General features: G+C 36.9%; 1 protein-coding gene across 3 annotated transcripts in view; it reads left to right on the top strand.

The window, feature by feature from the left end:
• Positions 1-25,471, top strand: part of LOC144970762 (uncharacterized) — a 184,555-nt gene that overhangs the window by 31,437 nt on the left and 127,647 nt on the right. Inside the window, exon 1 of one of the 3 annotated variants that reach the window (XM_078910759.1) lies at positions 4,224-4,485. The exons of the other annotated variants lie outside the window; for them this stretch is intronic. The gene's annotated coding sequence lies outside the window, so the exon portion shown is untranslated. Of the gene's footprint in view, positions 1-4,223; positions 4,486-25,471 lie in introns of those variants that run through there. 3 annotated transcript variants of the gene reach the window in all.

Raw genomic sequence — 25,471 nt, 5'->3', positions numbered from 1 at the left:
GAGGGCGACAAGAATAGGCAATGGCAAACCATTCTTGTAACTTTGCCGAGTTAACTGCATGAATAAGTCCAAAAAGTTAAACGGTGACAGCGTAAAGGGGAGCATGTTTTCACGGAAGACTGCTGCCTCGCTCGGTTGGGAGCGTGATGTCCGTCAGGTCACACCGAACCGTCAGCCAGTTACTAGGCGAAATAAATTTAACAAATGTGACAAAACCAAAATTGGGACATGGAATGTCAGGACCTGTGCCCAAAAAGGAAAACTAAACAACATTCTAAAAGAAATGAAACGGCTCCAAATAAATATTCTTGGCCTGGCAGAGATGAGATGGAAAGAGCAGGGAACCATGTCAAAACAAGAAAACAACATGACATATAAGATCATATGGAGTGGTGGAACCTCTTTCCAAAAAGGAGTAGGGATGATCTTAGACCAAAAATCAACCAAATTTTACAAAGGGCACGTAGCAATCTCAGACAGAGTTTTGCTGGTTAAGCTAAGAGGACCTGTAGTTGACACCAATATTATTCAAGTTTATGCACCAACAGAAGAGGCGACAGATGCAGATATGACAGAGTTTTACCATTCACTAGACAAAGCAAAACGAATGTGTAAATCACAAGAAGTCCTTATGGTAATGGGGGACCTAAATGCTAAGATTGGCAGAGGCAGAGATGGTGACATAATCGGACCACATGGACTCGGAGACAGAAATGAACGAGGAAACATCTGGGCAGATTGGTGTAGAACAAATAAATTAATGATTTCAAACACCTGGTTTCAACAACACCCAAGAAGAACCTGGACATGGCAATCACCAGGGGACAGAGCAAGGAACCAGATAGACTTTATAGCAGTATCATCAAGATTCAGAAATGGCATATTAAATTGCAAAACCTACCCAGGCGCCGATGTAGACAGTGACCATGTCCCAGTTGTTTGTACAGTAAGGATAAAGTTTAAAGCTATTCAGAGAACAGCTGGTAGAATAAAGAGGGATTACAGGTTATGCAAAGACAATGGCATACAAACAAAAATGAGAGAAGAATTTGAAAATGCACTCATGATACAAAGCCAAAGTGAACCTGATAACGAAAAATGTGAAAAACAATTTGATATATTCCAAAAGTGTGTCAAAGCAACTACAGAAAAGCATTTACCAATAGCTCAAACAAACAGCAAAAAGGAATGGATGACAAATGAAATTCTAAACCTATTTGAAGAAAGACGAAAATGCAACAGAGGGTCTGCAGAATACCAAACATTGAACAACCACATTAAATCCAAATGCATCGAGGCACACGAGAACTATCTAGACTGGAAATGCTGCGAAATCGAAAGAGAATACAAACCCAACCCCCAACAAGCTCACCAAAGAATAAAAGAACTATCAGGGAAAAGGAAAAGCAAAGCAGCAGGAAGTTGTATCCAAAACAAACAAGGGGAACTGCTATTTGAAGAACAACATATAGAAAGCCGATGGGTAGAATACATAGGCGAACTGTACAATGATCCAAATAGAAATGAACCACCACTGAAATTCAAAGAACCATTAAGCGGACCAAACATCACCAAAAGTGAAATTGAACATGCCATGGAACGAATGAAGGATGGTAAAGCAACAGGCCCTGATGAAATATCTGTAGAGGTATTAAAAAGCCTAGGAGATCTAGCAATTGATGAACTTCACATATTATTCAACAATATATACAATACTGGGAAAATTCCAGAAGATCTCTGTAACTCATTTTAGAACTATAAGTTTAATAAGTCACATCAACAAAATACTGTTGCGTATAATTATCAACAGGCTAAGGAATAAGATTAACCCCGAAATCGCAGAAGAACAATATGGATTCCAACCTGACAGAGGGACAAGGAACGCAATATACCTCCTCCGTGTTTTAAGTGAAAGAGCTATACAGGTTCAGACCCCACTATACCTCTGTTTTGTCGACTACAAAAAAGCTTTTGATAGAGTACGCCACGAAGAAATACTAAAACAACTGCACTCCATTGGCGCTGATGAGAAAGACCTCAGACTCATGCAAACATTATACTACACCCAGCAGGCATCTATCAAAATCGGAAACTCTACAGGAAATTCCATTCCTATTAAGAAAGGAGTCCGTCAAGGGTGTGTTGCCTCACCAGATCTGTTTAATCTATACCAAGAAACAATCATGAAGGGCATAAATAATATGGAGGGAATAAAAGTAGGAGGTCACAACATAAATAATATAAGATACGCAGACGATACGGTACTCATTGCAACATCAGAAATCCAACTTCAAAAGATTGTTGACAAAGTGGTAGTAGATAGTGAAGCCAAGGGAATGGAAGTGAATATCACCAAAACAGAATGCATGGTAATACAGAAAAACCCCGAAAACAACAACACCTGCAATATAACGATTCACGACGAGCAGCTTACCAACGTAGAAAGTTTTAAATACCTAGGTTCAATAGTGACAACAGATGGAAGATGTAACCGAGACATACGAGCAAGAATAACTCAAGCCAAACAGGCCTTCATGGACCTGGGAAACATTTTGAAAAACAAACAGATGTCGTTCGGGATTAGATTCCGAGTCTTGAAGTGCTACGTGTGGCCAATCTTGTTCTACGGATGCGAAAGCTGGACTACAAATGCAGAAACACAAAAGAACATTGAAGCTTTTGAAATGTGGTGCTTGAGAAGGATGCAGAGAATATCGTATACCGCACACAAAACGAACGAAGAAGTGCTAAAACAAACATACCAACAAAGGAAACTAATGCCCTTAATAGTGGATCGACAACTATCCTTTTTCGGACACATAGTAAGGAAAGATAAGAATGAATACCTGGCAAGTTGTGGAAAAATACCTGGTAAACGCGCCCGGGGGAGACAAAGAAAAACACTCATAGACCAACTGAAGGGCTTCACCAACCTAACAATCCAAGAGCTGTTTGAAAAAGCAAGAGACAGGGAGGAATGGAGAGAGATAATTCATGAAGTATCCGAAGCCTGGACCAGGCATGGAACCTAGAAGAAGAAGAATGATGATGATGATGATGATGATGATGAAGATGGTGACGATGAAGATGATTATGATGATGATGATGATAATAATAAAAATAAAAATAATAATAATAATAATAATAATAGTAATAATAATAATAATAATTGTTATTATTATTATTATTATTATTATTATTATTATTATTATTATTATTATTATTATTATTATTATTATTATTATTATTATTATTATTATTATCATTATTATTAGGCATAAGTATTATTACGTTTGATATACTTGAAATAGTTAAGAATATTGTACAAAGTTTGGAAAAATTAAAAGAAAAGAAAATTCGAAGACAACGCGTACCAAAAGAAAGAAAAGGTAAGATTAGCTGAGGATACATGTAGCCCTACAATGTCGTGTTTTTAAATCAAAGTCAAGCAATATTGAACGTGGTCAGTGAGCGGATAAGTTATTGATGATAGTTTCCAATCACCGGACCCGGCATCACGCCATAGGGCAAGAAACGTTACCCCACTCAATACAGGTGTGAATGCGTACCTGGCGGTGTACAGGCAGGTGTTACGAGATTGACCCAACAAAACAGAGCACCTTAGTTAGTTCTTACGGCCTGTTGGGAAAGATTAATGAAGCATTGAGAGATATAACGAACATGATGAAACCACGTAAATTTTCTAGATACTTCTTTTTTCTTTTATCATTATTTTGATTTACGCATTTTATTTTTATTTTTTACTTACACAAATTGGATAACTTTTTACCTGAAAACAAACGCATTTGATACAAAGTAATGAACATTTTTCTACGCAAGCATTCTTGCTTATTGAAGACGTTGATTGCTCATGAATACAGTTTTCCTACCTACTGGATACTGTGTATTGATAACTTACACACAGTGGTTAAAACAAGCCGACCCAACCTTTCCTGAAGCCACCAATGCGTGATCCTTTCGGCGATCGATCAATGTGTGTTGTCACAACTGTGTAGTCCTGTCGAATGACGCTAGTGCGTGTGTATTTATATGTGTGTGTTGGAAAGAATGCGTGTGTGTGCGTTTGTGTTATGTGTGTGTGTGTGTTTGTGTCCTTTGTGTGTTCTCTCTGTGTGTGTGTATGTGTGTGGTTAGGAAGATAAAGTAGGAGGAGAGGGGAAGTAACAACACACGACGCGCCCCTTGTCCTCATACCTGTGACTGTGCTATGCAGTTTGAGTTTGTCGAAGGCGACAGGTAGAGTAGGAGAGTAGAAGGTGAACTGTGAACCATCCATTCCCTCGTTTCTTCTCATGTCGTGTACCCAAATAGACATTGTTGTAATCCTTAAACACGGAATACGAACGACATTTACTTTCACAAGCTTTTGTGCTATAATAAAGCGGATATATATTCAGTGATTTCAAAATTTTACTGACGTTAGTGGACTGGTCAGGGAAGTAAGGCAGCTTTCCTTTCAGACAGGTAAAAAGGCCTTGATCTTTTGTGTTGATACGATTATTGTCACTCGTTTCATTGTTTACAATTTACATTTGAATAGAGCTTGACAGCCTATTGTGTGTTAGGGTTTTTCCATGTTGCGACTTTTATTATCTACGCTGGTTCATCAAACTTCGTATTCCACCGGGTTTTGCATTTTGTATTTTGCATCTCAATAACAATAAACACAACAAAGATTTGGGCTTTTTAAATTTTCACACTACTACTACTACGACCGCGCAGTTAATAGATATAGTTAGTTATCTATATAAATATAATTCGAATTAGATTATTTGATACACTGACGAATTAGAATTAGTTTCTTGGGCTTGGGAGTAGTAATTTTAGCATGTTGTAATTAAAGATGGTCATTGTGTACAATTTACATGTCAAAACAATCGGTGACGTGAACTATTTCCAAAATTTGACCTTGGGTCTAGTCAGCAGCCTCTTATGGTTTTCACACTACTATGTTATGACCATCGACCCAATCAGCAAAGTCTGGTCCGCATTCGTGCACCGTCGCAAACCCGCCGGGTAGCATCGTCACAACACACCGTTCGACTAGATGCTCTGCCGTCTCAGGTTCTTAGGTCTAGGCCACTTACTGATGCTATGTGTTTATATAAAATACTCACAAAATCCACAGCCGGATATAACGTACCAACACACAAAACTATATGTAACCATGATCCTTTATACTTTATCGTCGGATTGACATTGTTTAGTGACAACTAATCACCAAAGTGGCTGTCTAAAAATAATAACAAAGAGCTGAGTGGCGTCACTTTCATCAATTCTTTACTTACTCTTTAGACTTGGGTAATCGGCAGACCATATGAAAGAAATTCCCATTCCATACGGTGTAAGTCACCTTTTCGTTCATCTTATTCAGCCTTTGATACCAATCACTGTCTATTTCCAACAGAGTGCACTTTTATTCGAAAAGTCAGTCTCTGTTACTGTCATCCAGAAAATGCCTTGCCCAAGGACATATGTCGAGGCTACTACCATTGTAGCCCATCCGATATTAGACCATACTCAATGAGACTTCTTGAGACATGGCTCATTAGACGTAAAAATGGGCGCATTTCCGAAAAGTATAAGTTCTTATTGATTTGGTTGAAAAAGTCTTCATGACACGTCAAAACGTTGCAATTGTTAGATGATGTAATAAATGTTGGTATTTTGGTATGATCCATCCCATTAAATTTGAAATTTTTATTTGTAACATTCTCATTTTTTGTTTTGTTTTTGTAGGTTAAATAGACTATTTTCACTCTCTCTCTCTCTCTCTCTCTCTCTCTCTCTCTCTCTCTCTCTCTCTCTCTCTCTCTCTCTCTCTCTATCTCACTATCTTTTCTTTTCCCTCTCTGTCTTTCTTTTTTCTCATTCTATTTTTTTCTTCTATCCATCTCTATTTTATCTCTCCCTCTCTATCTATATTTCTATCTATCTACCTTCACAAACCACTAAGTATACTTTAATGTAACCTTCTGGCTTTCATTAGAGAGAGAGAGAGAGAGAGAGAGAGAGAGAGAGAGAGAGAGAGAACACCTGGTATGTAAATAGAGATAAATCTCAGACTCAAAATTTTTGGAGATGTCATCGGTTTATAAGCTCAGACTTAGTTCCCCAAATGAAGTCTGCTATAAGGTTTCAAGGGTCCTTGAATTTGTGAAAATCAAGTGTGACATTAATGTCGAAAAAATATGAGACCTGTGGTGTCAATTGTCGTCTCGGGAGGTATTTCTCTTCATAAATCATGATAAGCATAATCGTCATCATTATCATCATTATTAATATTATCTTCCTCCTCTTCTTCTTCTTCTTCTTCTTCTTCTTCTTCTTCTTCTTCTTCTTCTTCTTCTTCTTCTTCTTCTTCTTTTTCTTCTTCTAACATCTTCATTGCTGAAGTGATACATAAGTTTTATTGATTGGAAAAAATAAAAAAAATTCTGATTAATTTATCAGCAGTTTATCAGGTTTAATGATTATGTCTCAACCTGTCAAAATCTTCCCAATGAAGCTCGACATTATAAGGCAGGTGCAGTCAGTATAAAAACCAATGGGGAACAGTGCTAGTATTTTATAGTTATACTTTGAAATATATTTCTTCTTTGATCATAGAATTAGATGATAAGTAATCACCACGGCCACAACATACTGCAAAGAAAATCTTACCCCCTATTCTGACAAAACACAAGTTTGTCGTCAGGTGTTTTTATTTTTATTTATTTTTTTTTATTTTTTTTTTTTTTTTGGGGGGGGGGGGGGTTGTGTATATTGTTTTTTATTTTGATTTTGCCGGGGTTTTTTTTGTTTTTTTTTTTGGAGAAGGGGGGGGGGTGTTGATTTTTTCCATATTGGTCAGAATATGTTTACGTAAAATATGGATCGATTGAGATGATCTTCCAACTTGTCATAAAATCTCAAATTTTTTACTTCTTTTAGTTCTCTGGATTGAGACTATGACATGCTGAATGTCATTCTAAGCATTTTATAATTGAAGTGAACGATTTCTGGCCAAAATGAAAATTAAGTAATTTCTTCTTCTTTTAATATGTAAAACGTGTTTTATAGTGCGGTACAGTGCAGTATTACTGGGCTAAAGGTGACCGTCATTACTCAATCATCCACTGCTACAGCTATTACATTTTTCAATATGAATGCAGGTCGAATGCACTAAAGCTGTGATTGCACATATTGACATAGTCACCTGTTCAGGGCTTAATCTTCATACACATACATTACTCCCACTATCAAGATTTGTGTGTACTTTTTACCTTTACAGGATGTGTGCTCCCAACTCCTTTCCCATGTTATTTTTCAATTTCCTGTCTCATTTTGTCGGTTAAAGTGAGGAGCCTTTTAATAGACAGGCAACTGTTTTATATATGCCATTTTTTTTTTCAAATGAAGTTATGTGGGGATGATGGAATATGATAATATGATAACGAATGCAAATGACTTTCAGCTTTGCTGGTGGCCGGAAGGTTGAAGTGCATCCTCATTTGTTTAGACACTGGCGTATGCATTGACTGGTCGATTTAAGTAATGATGAGCTCATGGATACAGGCCGTGACGGATAATTGAAAAGAGCGCACAGCAGACACCTTGAACTTGTATAGGAAACTTGATTCCGTCTGGGCTCCCAGGGATAGGGTGGGGAAGGGGGACATTACTTTCTGCCACACTATTCGCGAATCATCTTTATTATTATTATTACATACTGTTATTATTATTATTATTATTATTATTATTATTATTATTATTATTATTATTTTTATTATTTATCATACTGTTATTATTATTATTATTATTATTATTATTAATTATTATTATTATTATTATTATTATTATTATTATTATTATTATTATTATTATTATTATTATTATCATAATAATAATAATTTTCTGAGTCTATAATATACGAATCGACAATTTTTTAAAAATTGCTATATCATGAAATGGCGTTATTACTGTAAATCCATGTGTCATCAAGTGTAATCAAGCGTTCGTTATAATTTATTCAATCAGTTGAGTTTTAGCTTTATAAAAAAAATGATTTTAGGGGTTTTGACGAATACTTTCTTTTTTAAATTCTTTTTTTGTTGCTGTCATTATTTCTTTCATTCTTTTTTTTTTTTTCCTTTTATTTATTTTTTTATTGGGGAGAGGAGGTATTGCATAACATGTTTCCTCATTTGATTTCCCAATTTGCTTTAACATCTTTTTTTTTTCTTGTTGTTGCTCTGATGACGATGTGAAAATATTACTTTTTTTTATTTTCAAAGATTTCTGAACTTACACTATACATTTAGCTTCACGCATGACATCGACTCCAGGCCTGGCCAACTAAGGAAACTTATTTTGTGTCAACAAATACTGTTGAACATGCAAAATGTGACCCGATTGGTCTTTTATAATTAATGAAAAAAAGGTTTTATTTGATTGAAGAGGTCAAGTGAATGTCGGTTAAGATTTTGGGAGTAGGACGAGCGTCTCTCTTACCAATCACGTGTGAAAATAGTTCTTTATTCAGTGATTAATGAATGTGTGTCATGAAAGAGAACAGCTCCTAACTCAAGGGGAAATAACACAAATGTGTGTTTAAAAACAATTACATTTAGCAAACACGTTTGGGTCAGTGCTTCTCTATTTTAGGGTTCCGATTTATTCAGAGTTTAATTTCTATAGGGCCTTTCGCAAAAAAATTATTTTGTCGTTGGTCTGACCATTCATTTTCTTAGAATAAAACTTTGCGTCTAATAAAAACATTTATAATACTGAGCGCAACTATAGGCTTGATTTAGTATTGATGTGTAATGGACAGATTAGTTTGCGTTGGCCTGAGAGTATTTCCATTACAACAATGAGGCCCATAAAAATTTGGGGTTATTCGAACTGCCTAAGTGTTTTTATTTTCTCTCTCTCTCTCTCTCTCTCTCTCTCTCTCTCTCTCTCTCTCTCTCTCTCTCTCTCTCTCTCTCTCTTTCTCTCTCTCTTTCTTTCTCTCTCTCTCTCTCTCTCTCTCTCTCTCTCTCTCTCTCTCTCTCTCTCTCTCTCTTCCCTTTTTTGGACATCTTTATCAATATATCATGGCTGGAGGTGGAGATGAATTGCCTGTTTATGTAAATTAGTTTATATGTGGTTGGTTGGATGGATGGATATATTTAGATAAGCAGAAGGGAAAAATAAAAATGTTGTCCAAGCTGTCTTTTAGTAAAAAAATTTATTGCACAAACAATAATGTCATCAATATCTTAAGTAGTAATGTTAGTATATGTGTGGATTTTACAATCAAACTAATATTATGCGATGAAGAAATTAACTTAATTTATGGAAGAGGTACCGATAAAGAACTGATCAAGTGTGTATCTGTATGGAAGGTGCCAGACAAAGCAAGGCCGGTAATCAGAAGGTCTGAGGTTCCATCCCCAATCTATGTCGACTGCTTGTTTTGGGGGGATGGCTTTTTTCTTGTATTTGTCCTTTTTTGCTTTGTCTGGCACCTGTCATACATACTTTTTCAGCTCTTCATCTGAATATTATGTGGTTTGCAAGTCTACACTATTGTTATGACAGAGATGCGCTTATTGATTGATTGATGATTGATTGAAAGGTTACTCGACTTTAGGTCTCACCGCACTCAGGTTTAAAACGAGTACCTGATCGGTAACAGAGTTGTCTCTGTCGAAAATGTTACATTAAGCGAATATTGCACTATATCAAGACTATAGTTTTTTGGGGTTTTTTTTGGGTTTTTTTTTTTTGGGGGGGGGGGGGGGGGGGAATAAGTAGATGATAGGTTGATGCATATGTGATTTGGGAGAGAGGTGGTGTAGGATTGAATAGATAGATAGAATATGGGGGGGGGGGGTGGATCCAGCCGTTTTCCGTGTGCTATCTAATAGTTCTATTCAGGCCTCCCTGATAGTGTAATTATGTTAACAATTGTAAGGTCGCGGTTCTATTGTTAACCTCTGTGGCGATTGTAATTGTTATAATTTGTAGTTTAGGTAGGGTTGGGCTAGCCAATACTGGTAGAGTAGTTGTAGTGGAAGAAATTGGAATGGTGGTTTGTAATTTGTTGTGGTTGGGGAAATGGTAGCAATTGTGGTACATAGTGGTGTGCGGTGGGAGTAGTGGTAATGTATATGTAGTAGTAGCATAATCAGCAGTACCATAATGGTGGTGGTAGTAGTAGTAGTAGTAGTAGTAGAAGTAGTAGTAGTAGTAGCAGAATCAGCAGTACCATAATGGTGGTGGTAGTAGCAGTAGTAGCAGCAGCACAATATCCACGTTCTTCCTTCTCATAAAAAAAACTCTCCTTTATACCACTCGATTACGATTTTATTTTAAACATAAATTTCTCTGGCCTGTCAGTTATGTATGTATCTTATTCTTTTATCAACTGAAATCGGTGAAGTGCATTTTTATTACAAGCCTTCCAGTAATGTTATCTTCATCAAAGGAAAACACAAATACTCTTCTTGACAATCAGCATTCATTGAAAAGATCGTGCAACATGAAACCGATGTAACTCTCGTGGTACAATAAACTCTCTCTCTCTCTCTCTCTCTCTCTCTCTCTCTCTCTCTCTCTCTCTCTCTCTCTCTCTCTCTCTCTCTCTATCTATCTATCTATCTATCTAAATATCTCTCTCTGTCCCTCTCTATATATCCATCTAAATAGCTCTCTCTGTCTCTTTCTCTCTCTCTCTCTCTCTCTCTCTCTCTCTCTCTCTCTCTCCCTCTCTCTCTATCTATCTATCTAAATAACTCTCTCTGTCTCTCTCTATATATCCATCTAAATAGCTCTCTCTGTCTCTTTCTCTCTCTCTCCCTCTCTCTACTATACTATACTCTACTCTCTCTATTCTCTCTTTGGAAAGCCGTCATCCCGATAGTAAACCCTTTTGAAGGGGCTGGTCACATTTTTGGTGTTGCATATTAGCTTATTTTGAGTCTCATTATCCAGCATTGAATGGATATAGATAGTAGGTACATACTCTGACGGAATGTGCTGTCGTTGCGTCAAACACTCTAGCGATAACTTGGACAATGATTTTTCTTTTGTTTTTAAAGTTTTGTTTTGCTTTTGTGGATTCATCTACTTTTTATTCTCTCCCTCTCTTTTTTTTTCTTCTGTATACTTTTGCATTATCCGAATAAGCACTACACCATAATAATTTTCGTTGACTTAGGGTATAAACGACACGGGGCGTTACAAAGTAGCAAATTTATTGAGATGTCTGTATGTATATATGCATTGACGTCATTGTTGTGTTAGTGTTTCATGATAAGATTGTAATTTAATACCGATTCACGTTTTGTTTCGTGCCTTGGTTCGATTAACTTTTTGGTATGTATAATATACTTGTCTGTGTACATTCATACAACAGGTAAAGTGAATATTTGGGTCTCTTATCCCAAGCCATTATCTTGATTGATGTCCTCGACCGCTCAGTTGGTAGAGTTCTCGACTCATACGAATGGGGATCGCCTTAAATTAGGGTAAGGGATTTTTCCCCCATTCCAGATGTCGTTAATTAGGTTGCTGGTAAAGGTAGATTTGGTGAAAAGTACATTTTGAATGTGGCTAGTAAACCAAATGCCACTGCAGTAGAACTATACAAGGCATTGTTTTCAAAACTATGATTTAGCTGTTAAAAATATATCTTGCTGTTGTGGGATTTGAAACATAATAGGTTCCGGTTAAAAAGCGAGTGACTTTCCTCAACGTCGTCGATTATCCCAGCTTTATGACGGATGGTATAGCGAGTCCTTCAGTAAACATTGCGATCGTACAAGCGTCCCTACCTCTGCCTTTATTTGCCTGTTAATCTTCAACAGGCGAAGTTTGAATTTATGGAATTTTTAGCCTGACATTATTTTGAAAAGCAAACCTTTGAAACTTTGGTTAACACCTGCATACTATTATGAAGAATTAGTAGAATTACGAAATTTTGACTCCATTTCACATCTTCATGATCATCGGCAAGTCATTAAAACTTATTGAAAATGAAAGACTTCACAAGTTAAGGATTTTGAAGTGTTGTTTAATTCTTGTGAGGGTAAATTGTTTATTTTTAAAGTTAACTTTAGGTACTACAATATTTATCTTCTAAACATTACGAATTTTTATTTTTTCAAGTATGCAGGACTGCAGGTTTCGTCACTTGTTGATCTCTCCAGGTGAGCAACACAATGGAATCGCAAAATATTACTTCACTATAATCGAAATTTCTTCAGTTTGGTGACAGGTGAAAGGTAAAACCTGAACTTGCCGACAAGCAAGAGAAATAATTTTAATTTTCGTTATCATTACAAAAATTATTAACTGCAGGCCCATCATTTAAGAGGACTAAAACAAAGGCGATGAAACTTACAAGCTCGTATCGTAACCGGCTTGTACTCCATAAACACATTATTTTATGCAGTAATATAATTGAAAAACTTGGCATAGATTTTAACACGAGCATTTCGCAGTTTCACTAACCAGAGTATTCCTTTAAAGTTACAAATGGTTTAACGCAGATTGCATCTTCGTTTATATATATCGATGGTCCGCGGATCAAACCTCTGAAGTCCCGCTTTTCACGATCGGCGGATCAAAAACTCTGAAATCAGAGGTCTGATCCGCCAAAAATTAAATAAAACCTGGAGCGCAAAGCTCGTATGTAGACTTCACAGAGTTTTGATCCGCCCATCGTGAAACTCGAGACTTCGCCAATCATCGATATATCGTGTAGAGCATTAAAAAATCATTTGCTTCTTTGCGTACACCACATGACATATTATAACAAAAGCATTTTTAATTAATATCACCATTTTCTAAAACTTTGGGAATACGGTGATACATTTTCCCCATAGAATTTCCGAATTCTTCCTTTTAGTATTTTTTTAATGACTTTTTTCGTATTTGATTTCCATGGCAAGTATGTACCTGACAAATATTGAAATATATTGACCAAAACAAAATGTAATAATTTATTTTGTTTTGGTTGAGAGAGAGAGAGAGAGAGAGAGAGAGAGAGAGAGAGAGAGAGAGAGAGAGAGAGATAAAAGCAGAAACTCCCTAATGTCTGTCTTGAATAAATGGAAAATGTGATAAGGCGTCTGTGAAGACAGATTAAGCTTAACGTTGATAATGCAGCTATTCAGAATAGACGGGACGGGAAGCCGATTGAGATAGCGAGAGGGCGGGGGAAAAAACAAAAACAAAATAAATTTATGAAAATAACTGAAAACAGTTTGTATGAATCAATGGCAGAGACAAATGAGGAAAGAAAATTGCAAGAAAACAAAAGCATCCCCAAAAAACAGATGCCCCTACTGGGGATCGAACCTCAAGGCGAGTTTAGAGAAACCTTAGATTTATTGCCAACAATATATCCATCATTTAAGAGGACAAAAACAGACAAAGGCGATGCATCTTACAACTAGTGCCGCGCTGAAGACCGGTCTAGACCGCGGTCCGACGGTCTTTTAGCTGTGAACCGAAGACCGGTCCCAGAGGGGAAGATCGGCGGCGGTCCTCACTTCTTATCACCTTTCAACTAGTGCGGGGCGGTCCTTGCAAGGACCACGGTCCTACGGTCTCGCGCCATAGCCTACTACTTCCCCAGCGATTCGTTGCTTCGGTTGCCTATCTTCCACCAATCACCACCCATCCCACTTAATTAATCGCACCCACCCCCCTTTGCCATACACTAAACGACACAGACGACCATACAGGCAGACGACCACCAACCTCCACTCCGCAAACCGCCCTTTCGTGTGTGAGATGGGGGGAACAGGAGGCGCACGCCTTGGACGATTCCATTATACGGGGTAAATTTCAAAATTTACTACACCATAATGATCGCAATGACAATGATCTATGGTGAAGGCATGACCCCTCTTCTCTAATGGGTTATTGTTTGAAATGTATGTGACTACAAAAGATGTGTGTGTTTGTATGTGTGTGTGTGTGTGTGTGTGTGTGGTGTGTGTGTGTGTCGAACCTAGCAAGTAGCAAATCCGATTTTTTGTTTTCTTTTGTCCATCTCTTGTCACCACTCCTTTCTATCGCAGTGTTGTCATTTAAAATAATACAATAATATTAAAATTTCGTTTGGTGTTTTTACTAATCAAATAATATGAGTTTCATTAGTTTCTTCCTTCCAAAAAACCCAGTTATAACGTCTGAATTTTAAAAAAGTCCAATAGAATATTTGGGGACCCCGATAGCTCAGTTGATAGAGCACTCTCCTTATACGCAAAGGGCCAGAGATCGATCCCGGGTGCAGTCGATTTTTTTCTGAATCCCTGTCTACTCAGCAATGAATGGGTAGCTGAGTTTGTTAGATCTGGCGAAAAGTCACCATCGACCCCTCTTATCACCTCATCCACCCCCTCTTATTATAACTTCACGTCTCTCTCTTACTCTTCAATGCTCGCTGCCCTCTAATGTGTGTGGTGTGTGGGGGGGGGGGGGGGGGGGGGGTAGGAGTTGCGTGTGTGTATCAACGCCACGAACAACTCGATCAACGCCTTGGGCGATGCCATTATCTCCGTTAATGGGGATAAATTTCAAATTTTATTAAATTATCGAAGTAACAATGAAGTACGGTGAGCAAATAAAGAAGGCATCACCCCTCTTCTCTAATTAGGTTACAATTTGAAATGAGTGTGACTACTCCGTGTGTTTTACTCCTGTAGGCCACGGTTTTCATCGTGTAGCGGTCTTTAACGGTTCAAGAATGAACGGACCGGTCTAGGACCGGTCCTTGCGGTCTTCATTTCCCAAGGACCGTAGGACCGTGGTCCTTAAGCTTGCCAAGGACCGCCCCGCACTACTTACAACCCTGGATCGTATCAGGAGGTATAAGTCTCGATCCCCAAACGAATTTTTGGGATTGTTATTTTTTCTCTCGTATTTTTCTTTCTTGCTTTGTCTGGCACAGTTTCATAAATACTTGCCCAGATTTTTATCTTTCACCAGCACAAATAAAAATGTGACCCACCGCCTCAAAACGGTTTATGTCATGGTGGTTTAAAGGTTCAAAATTGAATTTAGAGACAAAAATATGAGACTTTTGTTAAGTTGATCTGTTTGATGGGGGACAACTGCAGATGTTTTGTTGTTTGTTTGTTTGTTATTGTTTTTGTTTTTTTTGTTGAAACCAGAAAAAAAATCAGAATGTCACATTAAAAAAAAAAATTAAAGTAAAGTAAAATTCCTGTTTTTCGTCCCAAAGGGGAAATTTGTCTTTATGGTCTATTCCAAGGGAAGACAGAAATATGCCAAGTGCCAACTGCGTTACAGCGCCGCAAACTGAGATATTTCGAGGTGACTTGCTCAAGGCCGTGCAGCGCAGCGGGTATTCGAACCAAAAACCGAACCGCTGAGCCACGCTGCCCCTATGTCAATTAACTTTAAATTCACTCTTTGGCATATTTTTCACATCGGCATAATGCCGTTTTGAGACGATGGGTCTCAAATGAAATTAAAGATGGGGAAAAAGAAACACAAAGAGAGAAGTTCGTCTAATGCGTTTTAGACTTTGCAGGCGGCGTTAGCCGATGAAATATTATTATTATTCCTTGCTCACTATGGACTTGCATGCATTATTAGTTTGTATAACGAATGAGTCCAGGTGTAATCGTTGACACAGCCATCTGGCCCCATCACGGGTCTGTCTGTCCGTCATTGATGATGTTCTCTGAGAGATATCGGAGATGCCAACATTCGAACTGGCGACCTTGCGGATTGAAGGGTTGAATGGCTTTAAAAAAATATTCATATATCGAAGTTCAAAGATGTATTTTTTTTTATGACGGGCTGTGCTATAAGGTCGTTATCGTGATTAGGTAATATTTTAACATTTATATAGGGCATAACGACCAATATACTGTGCTCAATTCGCTTCACGGTGTTTCATTTATTCAACACAGCTGTCCATTTGGAAATACTTCTATTTCACACAGAACCAGTGGCCTTTTGTACTAACACTCTTACATTATTCGCTTATAATCAGATAATCATTCACGCGTGAGTCGAGCAGAGGTAACGAATGTTAAGTTCATTACTCAATGACACAACGTCAGGGCCAGATTTTTCCACGAAAGTTGCCACCCATCCGACTTCTGCTGACCCCGCTTAACATCGCTTGGCTTTTGTTTAAAGAGGAGACATCGTAGTACCGCTGAGCAGCCGAGCCACACATATTATTGTCTCGCTGCATTATCACGTCTTCTTCAGGAGTCAAGTAATGAACAAAGTGCGGCTATGTGGTCTGGTGGTATGACACTCGCTTTCTGATCGGAAGGTCCTGGGTTCGAGCCGCGCTCGGCGCATAGTTGAGTCCTTGGAAAAGACTCTTTACTCATATTTTCTCACCGTACTCAGGTGTAAAATTAGTACATGGCCGTCAACAGCGTTGTTTCTGTCCGAAAAAAATGTAATATCGCCTAACAGGCGTCATGCCCTGTCCTACATGTTAAGTATTGCTGTTGGCCAGGGCCCCCTGTAAAGCGCTTTGAGCACGTTTAATGGATATTGCGCTATATAAAAGATCAATTTAAAAAATGAACAAATCATCTTCTCTTCTTTTTTTTTAATTGTTTTAATTTTGAACAGAAAACTTTTATTGCCATTATCGGTCAATTAAATAATGACCTCCAACAAATTGAAAAGTCTCAAAACCCTTCCTTTTCGTATTGATTAAATATATACAAACAAACAAACAAATCAAACTGCCATTATTCTTTAAAATCATTTTTAAAAAGAGTTTGAATTAATAAGGATCGTGACAATAGGAGGTACCTACATCAACTTCACGCTCAAACTCATTCTCTGGCCGATGTAGAGGAGACATTAGAGATGATTTTGTAGTAAGGCCCTCCATCCATGATATCTTCTAAAAGATTAAGATTGTATATTCAATATTCAATACATATATTTGTGCATATATATGAACAAGAAAAAAAAAACAGGGTCCAACGCCTGAGTGCAATAATAAAAGTATAGCGATGGAGGCTATATGGTCACATATTACGTCGAGAGATAACATCCCAGCTCAAACTGCAATGAAAGAATATTTCCTTCATGGCAACAAATATATATAGGGATACCACCAACATCAATAGTAACTACCTTTAACCAGGAACTCTCCAACATATCAGAAATTTCTGAATTCAGATGAGGCCGAATTAATCCCTGAAGAACTAAGAAATATCTCAGTGCCCTCCATACTAAAGTCATAACAAGATCTTGACTGTGACCAATGAAAACAATTAACATCATGGATGCAGATATATACTCATCGATTATGCCTGAATCACACAAATTCTCAGCAAGCGTCATTCGGACTGCGAGGCTTGTTACTACTACTACTACTACTACTACTACTACTACTACTACTACTGCTACTGCTACTACTACTACTACTACTACTACTACTACTACTACTACTACTACTACTACTACTACTACTACTACCACCACTACCACCACCACCACCACCACCACCACTACTACTCCTACTACTACTACTACTACTACTACTACTACTACTACTACTACTACTACTACTACTACTACTACTACTACTACTACTATAGTTGTGCATTTCAAGAGGCGTAATTTCTTCAGCAACTTGGCATCTCTAGTTAGGAGGTACCCCCAGATGGCCATGGCTTTATTGGAATAGTCAGGTTTCAGTTTTACATTAATGTCTATCACTGAAGCTGTATATTTGCATTCCGACCAGCTGGTTCGGTCTGATAATATGTATTATAGTATTTATCTTGTTATGTTTTGGATTGCTATCTACGTTGTTCAATGGTTTCAGCTATATTTTTTTTTTCGTTCTCTGCTTTCCCCCTCTATGAGAGAGAGAGAGAGAGAGAGAGAGAGAGAGAGAGAGAGAGAGAGAGAGAGAGAGAGAGAGAGTCGTTTGTTTCCTTTCATTCCTTTTACTGATTCGTGTTTTTATTGAACAATCTCTTCTCCATGTTCTATAATGAAATAGAAGAAAAATGAATAAATTAAATAGATAAATATTAATAAATAAATCAATCAATAAATTGATAAATAAATGAATAGATATATAGGTAATTAAATAAATAATAGGTAAATAAATAAAGAAATACATAGATAAAAATATAAAGAAATGAATATGAACGAGAGAGAGAGAGAGAGAGAGAGAGAGAGAGAGAGAGAGAGAGAGAGAGAGAGAGAGAGAGAGAGAAGTAAATAGAAAAATAAACTCTCAGGTCTGCAGGTCTTAAGTTCGAGTCCCGCTTTTGGTGGCGCAAAGTTGAATCCCGGAGAAAAAGGGTCTTTACTAACGTTATATCTCCGCACTCATGTGTAAAACGAGTACCTGTCCTGTAACAAAGTTTTAAAAATTATTATAGCTCTTTGCAGGCGTCATTTCTCGTCCAACATGTTACGTTCTGCTGCTGGCTTGGGACCAAACCAAAGCGCTTATGTACATATTATCAGGTTGTATAAAAGCTAAAATTTTTGGAGTAAAACAATTGTTGATTGCTGAAGGAGTTGAACCGGAAACGACCCTTGTTACGTCACTTGCTGAGGTATTTTTCGGAGCTGTTACATTCATTTTTATTATGACCACGTTTCTTTACGAAAGGTCACTGGGTCAATTGGCTAAGGGTTCGGAGGAGAAAATCCCTAAGTAAATGTATAATATATAAAATAAAAAGAGAAATAACCTTTTAACCTATGCAAGCACTCATTCATTCATGAAATTCTCTTTGCCATCTCATGCATTCTAAAGATTGACATCTGATAAATACCAGCTCGTTTGGAATGGATGTACGCGAATACCTGCATTTCTGCCTTACTCTGAACAAAACACATTATTTGAATTTTGGTATGAAAATTCATCCTTCAAATATATAGATCGATTTAGATGACCCCACATTGTCCTAAAACTTTCAAGCCTGGGACTGTGAATATTTGAATGGCGCGATTTCTTGCAGTCCCAGTTTGAGAGTTTTTGACAAGATGAGGGTCATTTTAATTGATAGATAAAAGTACGAGTTTTTTTGCCAATTATTTTATAAATGTGTTTAATATAGAGTACGGTAGATTTACATTCACATCCTTTTCCCCTCCGGCTAGGAGAGATTATTATAAACATTTAATATATTATATTCTTATGGTATGTGTTTTTAAAAAATATGTTTTCAACTTAAGTATGTAGTAGATTTAGTAAACGCAGCGCCTATCGATTTTCCCATCCCCAAACGTCGAGAAGTAAGAGGCTTACTTAGCTTAACTACTACAGTCACATCCCGTTGACCAGAGCCTATGTAATCCTAATTTGGGCATTCCGAATCGCTGACATAGGGACCTCCTTTTTTTTCCCCTTAGACGTAGCCCATAGGTCCATGGCTGAGCGGTATGTTGATTCAGTTGATTCGTCTTTTGATAAAGTCAGGCGAAGTTGAGCGTGCTCATAAAACTATGATCGAAGTTTAACATGCATCATCTCACTTGACTAGAGTGTGAATGAGTACCTGGTGGGTGTATTTCGGACAGTGATGGATATAATTTTGAGTACGGATGCAAAAGGGCTCCTAAAATTACACGTGAAACATCTTTCCAATCGGTTTGCTGGCAGAATGAATGATGGATTTGCTCTTATTATTTCGTTCGATAATCCGGTTGTCTCAATAATTATTCCGTGAATCGTTGAAAAAAGTTTAGGTTCATGCTATTGACAAGCAAACTGGACCTGGCGGCATGTGTTTAAACCTCGCGATATAGTTACGATATAGAATTTTAGCGCTTTAGCGAATAGAGAGCTGCCGGGAATTAAATTCAAGTATGTGCACTTCCATACATTGACGACTGGGGGCGGTATATCGAGGTTTCATTGTACAGGTTTCATGTTTTGTTTTGAATTCGTGGTGTGAAAAGGGTTTCTGGTGACACAATGCACGCAAATTGAACACAAAAATCTGTAGGGATAACGTTAACTGTTTTAGATTTATCATTCCCGTGATTCGAAAGTCTTATTTTGCGTCAGTAGAATTTGAGTGATAGTTAGATTTCGGGCAAAAACATTGGTTACAAGTACAGTGACTTACACGTTGGTAAGGCTGACTTGGAGGAGTAAAAGTAGTCCTAGTCCCGTCGAGCCGGGAGTTTACCCAGTTTCGGTAGCGTTCACCACAGACTAGGGACGCCTAGTCTATGGCTTCACCGGACAATGGCTTTGCCTACCATTCTCACTCTGTATATTGGATGTAAGTCTATTGCAGATTACTTTCCGTCAGATCGAACTTACCTAACTTCCCAATCACTCTTTGGAGGGTGGGACTCGTGTGTTGATTATTTTTCTTGCAAATAATTTCTTTGTTTACTTTTGTGAGAATGGAAAATGTCTATTTTCTTTCTTTTCAGTACTGTGTTGCTGGCTTGTTATACTTTACGTGCTCTCACGTCATGCTCGAAACTCGATCCCACTTCTCTTATTTTCTTTGCCGCCTTTGACTTAGTAGGAAGTCTCGATTGTTCAGATACTTGAGAATTCATCCAACAAAGGCACCAGTGTCCCAACTGAAGTCAGTCCTCTTTCGACAACTCTTTCCACTCCGCACAGATCAGGTTGTTGGGTGTGTTCGATCTATCGGAAAGTACTTTGCGATAGGCTACCGTCCTCTTAGCAACTTTGTAAGTTAATCACCACAGAGCCTGGATAAAATCCTGCTTGATGGCTGTGGAAGACATTTAAAAAAAAAGTTTACTTTCAGTCCCCGTTTATGAATTCGTCATCTTACTGGCCTCTGGGTTTTTTTTTTATTTTATTTTTTTTTTTTTTATATCTTACCCCACCCTACCCTTTTCCAAGACTATGGTATAAGTATTGTCATTTACTTTCTGATCCTCATTTGAACTAAAACTACCAGGCCCCGGCCTACCTCGCTTGAAATAAATCATAAGTTGTTTTTATTTATTTCACTATATATTCTTAATCCCCGTGCCCCGCTAGATTACTATAATTACCATTTGATTTATAGCCTCGTCTTGATTTTCATTCGACATTTTGTAACTTTATTATTTTCCAGCTTTACGATTTACATATTATAATTTATTGCTTTAAATTTATTGATGGACTGACTGTTTGCGATTTTACGCATTCTAATATTGCATAAGTTTTCCGATAAGATTAGGATTTGCAAACGTCGTGGAATGTTCAAGCAAGTCTCAAACTGTTTCGTAAGTCGACGACCCCTGTAATACTAATTATCTGACAGCGCTAAGACCTGGCTAATCTTCTGGTTGTAGAATCAGTAAATTAAATGTGCTTCATTTCTTAGCAACAAATGTCTCCAGCACCATGAGATGCTATTTAAAGAATATGTTGTGATCCATGAAAGAAAAATAAAAGTAAAAGCCAAGTGGTTTGTTTGATTTAGAGGCAGTGAAAAGGCAATGATATACGGTTTGTAAATTTTGATATAGTCGAGCTGTAGCCATTCATGTGTTAGTTTTATAATAATATTTACACAATCGTTCTCTGACATTCGCCTTTTGGAAATATCTATTTAAATGGCGTGTGATTTATTTGTAATATAATGATATGGTATATTTGTCTTTAGGAAGTGTTTTGTTTCTTTCTGTTCGATATTTCGCTAAATTGTCAAGAGAGTGATATTGCAAATTGTGATATGCAATTTTATCCAAAATACGCAAATTTGGGGAAATTGGAGAGAATGTGCAAATATGAAATTCAGCAAAAAGTCACATCATGTTTTGAAATTGTTCGGCTCTCTTGATATCCACGTTGTCGAGTAGGTGTGAGGAATTCATGTAATCTGTTGTGGCTGGTCGATCTAGAGCTCGCACGGGATATTCAGGTTCTCCTGACCTCTGATAGTCTGATCCGCCCAATACTACCGCACTCTGAAAAAAGATGACCTTTTTACACTTGAAGGAAGTCCAAGGTTTGACAGTTTTTGACGATGAGGGTTGTGGTAATCCATCGATATTTGAAAGACGAGATAAATGTCCTAAGTTTTAAAGCCGTGTCAGAGTACGGCAGACCATATTTCATCAATGCCTCTGTTGATTGTTTGCGTTTAGGTAAAGAACTCACCCTTTCTTCCCATCAGATCAATCGTACCAATATGCAAAAATCTATTAAACCTGAATAGTTTAGAAGAACTTCATTGAGAACTAATCACACAACAGGCAGATTTAAAACGACTACAAATTGCTAAGTGGAGTCAAAGTTGGTAAATGGACAGAGCTTTACATTATTCAGACCATTTGTCCACTCATCGAATGGGTCGATAACTATTTTTTTATATCTGATGAAAAGCTCTTAGCAGTAAAATGGGAGAGTAAAATAGATGGAGTAAATGTGACTCGTATAAAAGATGTAAAACAAAAGAAACGATTTTTAGGCCTTTATCCTTCTTCAGGTAAACGCAGGTAAGAAAAGGAAATAAAGTATATTAAAGGCCAAAACGTCCTTTACTTTCTGTGGTTTCTTTTACCCGAGTCCCATAATTTACTCCCCCTATTTAGTCTCCATTTTATTGGCTCATTTAGGCACCTCTAGGTCTTGCCAGTAGCTAAGCTAGCATTCAATCAAAATGTTAAAATCAGTTGCTATTCGTGTCTTAGTAAAAAGAAGATAACAAACCCATAGAAGCCATGTTGTTTTAAAAACCCAAATAATGACCTCATTTGTGTGTCAAAGATTTCAGCTTAAGACAGGCAGCTTTTGGGTTGTGATATCATTCTGGGAGGACTCTTATAACCAATTGTTGTTAAACATACACATCTATTCCAAATTTCTTAGCTTTTTCACTGCATGTTAAGGCTATGACTTCATCAATCTTAATAATCTTTACTGGGCAGGGAGGTACTTACTGTGTCTTCTATCCTCCTTATCTGTTTTCTAACTTGCTTTCTGACTTTGTCTTGGAATGAGATTACTTGGTTTTGTCCTAGCCCTGGCCGGATACCCTGAAGAGAGGGAAACAGTCAAATGTATAGTTATTGATTTGTTGTTTTGAATTTATAATGTAAGCATTTGAGTGTATTCCTCTTAGCGGGGACCTGTGCTCGTGTCTGGATGTGACTTTTAGGTGATCTCAAACTAAGTACATTGATGGTATGCTCTTGGAATCTACACCAATTCCTTATTTGTACCATTCCCCTTTGTCTTACCTTTTCTTGGGTGCTTTAATTGTAATTCTAGAACTATTTACTATCCCATATTCTCCCTTTTTACTGGCGCTGATAAGACCCAAATGTGTTGCAAGCGCCGTAAAACCCTTAAAAACAAAAAACAGTATGTTCTTCCGACCATCCTGTCTTCAGATTGCTCAAATTTAGCAGCTTGAAAATTTGTTTTCACTTCTCAAAATCGTTGACAGCCTTTTAGGGTCCGATGTTACAAATTGTATGGTATAATCAATACATTATCCTGTTATTGAAATAAATTGTAGATGAACTTGTAGAAGACAATCATGTTTTGTGTCTAACAAAAGTAGTCGTTATGAGTTGATTAAGGTCGCCGTATAGAAATGTTTGAGAGGGGGTGGGGGTAGGGCTTGCCGGAATGTTGATGGGGTCGTCATGGCGATCTTAGCTGTTTTGCCCCTCCTACCGTGACATTATATTAATAGGTATGTGTCAAGATGATGATTAACTAATACGCATATCCACTCAACCACGGGGTAAATGGGTATTCGGTTACAAATTACCCATGTAAATCAATAATATACATTATTTTCTGTTTGTGTCAAGCGTTTTGCTTCAGAAAACAGGATACTGATCCGTGAGTTTTCGACTCTGTATTCTTTTATCGTATATAAAGTCCCAAGCCGTTACAAGGTCTAACTTCTCCCCCTCTCTCTCTCCCCCCCCCCCCCCCCTCCTCACCCCCACTGCCCCCCTACATTCCTTGTCAAATTTCTGTTATAACACGTTTGGCGGTAAGCGCTCGTCAAGCATGAATCACTATTAATTATGGTTTAGATCTGTTTCGTTTGTATTGTTCTTCGCTTATTAGGGAAGCACTCAGAATGGACCTAGAAAGACATTTGAATAAGAAATGTTCGTCGACTTTTGTAACAGGATGATATAATGTAATGTATGCATTGTATTTAGTGTGTTCAAATAAGCCAACAATGACATCACCAACAAGAGCAACAACAATGATGATGATGATGATGATGATAATAATAATAATAATAATAATAATAATAATAATAATAATAATAATAATAATAATAATAATGATAATAATAATATTGATGATAACAATAATATTGATAATAATAATATTGATAATAATAATATTGATAATAATAATAATAATAATAATAATAATAATAATAATAATAATAATAATAATAATAATAATAATAATAATAATAATAATAACAATAATAATAATAATTATAATAATGATAATATTGATGATAACAATTATATTGATTACATTGATAATAATAATAATAATGTTGATAATAATAATAATAATAATAATAATAATAATAATAATAATAATAATAATAATAATAATAATAATAATAATAATATAGCCAAATAATTATGACAATAGGTTGTCATATAAAATTACTGCAGGCTTGCCTTATTATTATTATTATTATTAGTAGTAGTAGTAGTAGTAGTAGTAGTAGTAGTAGTAGTAGTAGTAGTAGTAGTAGTAGTAGTAGTAGTAGTAGTAGTAGTAATAGTTGTTGTTGTTGTCATTATTATTATTATTATTATTATTATTATTATTATTATTATTATTATTATTATTATTATTATTATTATTATTATTATTATTATTATTATTATTATTGTTGTTGTTGTTGTTGTTGTTGTTGTTGTTGTTGTTGATTTAATGTCGTTGTTTGTTTGTTTGTTTTTAAGGGTTTTACGGCGCTTGCAACACATTTAGGTTATATCAGCGCCAGTAAAAAGGAAGAAAGTGGGATAATAAAAAGTTCTAGAATTACAATTAAAAAGCACCTAAGAGAAAGTAAGACAAAGGGGAACTGGGAACAAATAGGGATCAGATGTAGATTCCAACAGCTTACCACCAATGTACTTAGTTTGACATCACCTATGTCTCATTTGGACACAAGCACAAAATCCAGCAACGAGGAATACACTCAAATGCCTACATTATACATTGAAAATAACAAACATAATAATACATAACAGCGAGATGATTTACAAGGAAAATAATATCATCTCCCAAAACAATAACTATGCATTTGACTGTTTCCCTCCCAGCCAGGACTCCGACTAGGGCCAGGAAAAAAACAAGTAATCTCATTCCCAGACAAAGACAGAAAGCATGTTGGAAAACAGATATAAGGGGAAAGAAGACACAGTATGGGCCTCCCTGCCCGCAATGGGAAATTTAATGTCTTTCATTCGGTGCGTTACTACAGGGGTCATTCGTTCTTATAAA

The sequence above is a fragment of the Berghia stephanieae genome, chromosome 4, assembly GCF_034508935.2.
Source record: "Berghia stephanieae isolate SIO BIC M18660-M18661 chromosome 4, UCSD_Bste_1.3, whole genome shotgun sequence".
NCBI classification, from domain to species: domain Eukaryota; kingdom Metazoa; phylum Mollusca; class Gastropoda; order Nudibranchia; family Aeolidiidae; genus Berghia; species Berghia stephanieae.
Note: the sequence above shows the minus strand (reverse complement) of the source record. Positions and strands in the feature narration are given on the sequence as shown.